The following is a 4696-nucleotide window of genomic DNA, read 5'->3' as shown; positions in this document are numbered from 1 at the left end:
ACACAGATTAATATATTGCTTTCATTGTTACAAGTTCAATTAGAAGAAACAAAAGTTGGAAATAATTTATTACCAAAGCATCCCTTACTCTGTTTCCTATTTACACACCATGAAATGTATCTTTATTTATTTTGAACTGTTATAAAAATATAAATAGCCACCCTACCATTCTTTCAAATTGCCTTTTCGATCTAGTCCCCATCAATAGTAGACAATAAGGCCTGAACCAATTTTGTCATAAGTTATCTTGGTTTAACAGCAAACGCTTTGTTCCCTTTAGCCAAACCTGGCTAGTTCAGACTGCTCCAGAGAGGGGTTCAACCCAGGATGACTGGGCACTCCAAGCCAGTGCAGCTTCCATCCTAAACAGGTTCCAGCTCAAAAGCCTTGGATAACCACAGGTACAAGCAAAAGATTTTTCCTGTGTGGACAAGCCCTCACAGCCCTCACATAACTGCGTTCCAAGATGTACACAAATATGAAGAGAATAACTGATCAGCTCTTGTCTTGCCCTCTCCTCTTAAATATGTCTACATATGTACATGTCCAGTACAGCAGCTTCGGGAATGTCATAGGACACGGTTACGTCTGGGAAACCCACATCTGTGGCGTGTTTCCAGGGAAAACATCTGTAATGTAAAATGGGTACTGATTATAGGCTGTTTAGGCTTCACTAGGTATGTACTCTGCAATTCCTAGAACAGATATACGAGTCGACTCCATAAGAGTGGAAAACATCACTTGATTATAAATACTGTTGATATCTGAATGGCTGGTTAACCTTCAAAAAGTGCCCTTAGTATTTAGTGTGAATAAACTGATGCTGTATAAAAAGGTGGTATTTTACTGCCCTCTAACGGCTGGCAACAAACAGCTCCCTTTTTTGTATTTATTCCCCAAAAAGCTCTCTCCAACAGGCCACGGTGACACCAAGTCTTCCAGTCAGAAAGAAACCTCACACAGCTATCCTCACATGCCAAGACTGATGGAAGGTAATTATACAGCATCCTAGGCATGTTGGAGAAACAAAACTGGCATGCTACCGAGTGGAAAGAAGGTTATTCAAATCAGAGGTGTAACTTTGTAATTGATGCTAGTTAGCCAAACCGTGTCTAAAACATCAGTGACTGAAATTTCAGCACTTGAATAAGTCTTACAAGTCTGAATTGATAAGCCCAGGAGGATCTTCTCATGTAGCTGAGAGAACAGGTATCTTTAACAGCAGCTTCAGTCTTTTTATATCACTGCCTAGAGATTCTATGCCTGACAAATTTAAGGATAAAATATTTAAATCCAGACTTTTACACCTTTTCTTTTTATGATGAACTGCTGTTCACAGCAGCTCTAGGACCTCTTCAGTGAGTAACTGCTTCTCCGTGTCAGAAAGGGATTTACAGTCCAGACCTTAATAATAGTACCAATGCAGGCTAGTGATCAGTTGAGTTGTTCAGTTCTGACAATAAAAAACCCTGGCTATTATAAATGTGACAATCAATCATATTCAAGTGTCATACAACTACTGACCATAAATTATAGTGTGACTCACTTTTCCACCAGGGAAAAGAATAACCAGGTAAAGGATCCATTCATTTCAAAAAGAGAGTTCAGGGATGTTGTTTTCCTGTGGAGCGCCGCGGATGAAGATTCTGTCACCGTAGTAAATGCAGCAACCCTAAAGCAAGCACTTGTTAGATTAATGTGAAAACCTGATGACCAGTGCCATATTTTGTAGATTTTATAAATTTCACAAAAACAGACAGTATCTGATTTGCATTGTTGCTTTAATCCTGTTTACCATTCAGGCCATTACATGCATGTTTCATGTGGACCATCCACAGCATTTTCAAAGTTTTGTCAACAGTTCTTGCAGTTCATCAAACATCTCTTCAACCTGTAGTTTGAATCTATCAAGTTGGGGTTTTTCCAGGGAAAATCTGATATAAACCCAAGTCTTTCTTTTCCCAGCTTGGAAAAAAGATATCGGTGGAAAAGAATGGTTATGAAAACTTAGATCTGTGCACAAGTAAATGATGTTGTGTGTGTTTTAATGTGTGTCTGCATTGAAACAGGATCCAGAAATGTAAAGATTTCTCTTTCCATTTTCCAAAAATTTTCACTAATTCTAAGTGCTTATGAGTCACTTGACATACTTGGTTTTTTTCTTTCTTTTCATCTCTTCTTAAGTGATAAGTGAACTTAACAACAGCTGTGCTCTCACTGAGCTCTCAGTCAATAATATTTCAGTGATTTTGAAGCTAAGTAAAGCAAACTGGCCTGTCTGCTCTCACAGTGACCTGGGACCACTAATAATAGGATAAAAAAAAAAAAATCTGCTATCAGCTGAAATGTGCCTTAACTATGTGTGTTACAACAGCTCCAAGCAGTATTGATTCAACAAGGGGCTTTCACTAAACCAATTTTAACCAGTGCTGAAATCTCTGGATCTGCTGGTTAGCTTTTGCACAACTGGGACATTTGCATTTCAGTTTTTCTGCTTTAAACAAAACTGTTCGTACAAGCGCAGTCACTGAAAGAGACAACATTCCTTGCTTGCACTACCAAGTTTGCAATCAATTTATAGACTTGTTTCATTAAAGCACCTTGAATAACAGTGACATGTTCGAGAACTGTGCACACATTTGCGTGAACCTAGCTGGTCCTCAGTAATACATTATATGGTTTGGTCGATTTTTGCCACTCAGAAATTTATGATGAGAAATAGGGGAAACTTAGTAGTAAGCAGAGAAAGAGCAACTCCATCATAGGCAGAAATTTGAAGACTGAATTTTATCACAGGTGAATAAAGAACTGCTTTTATGGCATTATTGCTTTGAAAGAGAATCTTCCACTTTTATCTGTACCTATTCATCAGCCAAAGTGCTGTCCATGGGGTAGTAAATCACGAGTCTTATGGAGCTGCTCCACATAATACTGCAGAGGTTGATGAGAATGGATGTGGATACCCAGCAGATGACAGCGTTGTTTGTGTGTCAGCACTACTGGAAAGCGTGTCAGGAGCAACTGCAGCCCTCGGAGCAGTAAATGCACGATGCTTGATAAAAGAGCAAATTAAGGCAAGTTAAAATGAATTTAGAGACTCAAAGAGAAAACTAAAAGAGCAAGCCCTTTCTGTTTGGATAATAGCTGGTTTCTTGTCTGCAAGGGCAATTAATTGAATGCCGAGAGCGAAGAGAGACTCAGGATTCATTTTCAGCTCTGCTACCCCACATGCATCCTGTTGTAGCTTTGCTTCTCTTGAGAGGTCATGGACACACTCAGTTCTTTAAAAGGGACTGTCAGGCCATACTGAACATATACATGTACTTCGAAAAAATGCTTTTTCTGTCCCTGAATGAATACAGAAAGAAAGCTTTTTCCAGTCCAACCTTTGTGCAATATCTGATACATGAAAAAATGAGTTAGAACTAAACATACTGGCACTACCATAAAGACTTTGATGAAAACAGTAAACTATCAGAGTCTAATTGTAACATTATTCAAAATACTGATATACAAAGATCTATAGTTTAACCAGTCTAAACTACCTATTTTTATCCACATATTGGATCCCAACAAAAGCCTTCAGAAAAGCTAGTCTAAACTTCTTCATCCATCTTTTAAGTTTTGTAGCGAGAGAATGTTAGAGGCATCTCATTTAAAAGGCAAGGCACATCTTGACAAGATTTCCAAAATTAATTGAATTTGGATCTCAAGCCTGAGTTTGGAATCAACTATGTATGTCATCTCCTATCATCGTGCCTCAACCTCAGTTCTTTGCATTGTACAAAAAGCAGTATTATTAGGACAGTGTTAGTTAGATAAGACTAAAACATACTCAATTTTTAAAGATTACTGTTTAGCTGAATTTCTGCTCTTTCCATCCTTGCTGATACTATATAGCCCCTAATTGTCCCTTGGCCTCATAGGAATCGGATTACTTCACTTTGTTTATGTCATTCCTCCCTATAATTTTATCCCATATGTTTCATTTTAATCTTGTCTATAGTCCTATAGAGTCTCACGTTTCAGTCTTTTTATATCACTGCCTAGAGAGTCTATGCCTACAGTCTATGTCTACAGTCAGCATATCTGCCTTTGCAAGGTGGGTCCATAGACATTTCTACCTGTTCAACTAAGATTATAATCAAATTTTCCTTGTCAAATTTGAATTTCACTTTTCAAAGACATTGATAATGAGTAAAACCAGAATCAGCTGTGTATGATACAAAGAACTTTCCTGGTTTGTTTGGTTTGCTTTTTTGCAGTTTTAGCATTCTCTCAATTATTTTTTCTTGGCCATAAAAGCTCCTGCAAACTTTGTGAAAGGGAAAAAGTGTTTTTGCAAGTGGAGATATGCTCCATACCTGTAATGAAACAATAGAGCAGATTTCCTGCAAATGTTCTGCAGAAAACCAATCATTTGTGATGTGTGCCAATAGAGGAAATAACTATTCTCTTGCTTTGAACACCTTGCCTACATGAGTGATTTACAAGACTATAAATGTAATTGCATTATTGCAAAAAAATTCCCAAAAGAAAAGCCATAAATCTGAGACCAGCTTTGCAGATTCGTACCAAGATTTGACTTGCCAATTGCTCAAAGATTTTACTGTAATTGTGTGCAGTAAGTGTTCTTAGTAGTCGTACCTCTCTGATGTGTAAGTGGACACTTCCCTCTTGCCTAGCTGCCTTCAGC

This window comes from Nipponia nippon, unplaced genomic scaffold (genome assembly GCF_047370975.1).
Source record: "Nipponia nippon isolate SJK-2023a ecotype South Korea unplaced genomic scaffold, ASM4737097v1 scaffold_2, whole genome shotgun sequence".
Classification (NCBI taxonomy): domain Eukaryota; kingdom Metazoa; phylum Chordata; class Aves; order Pelecaniformes; family Threskiornithidae; genus Nipponia; species Nipponia nippon.
The sequence above is the reverse complement of the archived record's forward strand: the minus strand, read 5'-3'. Positions refer to the sequence as shown.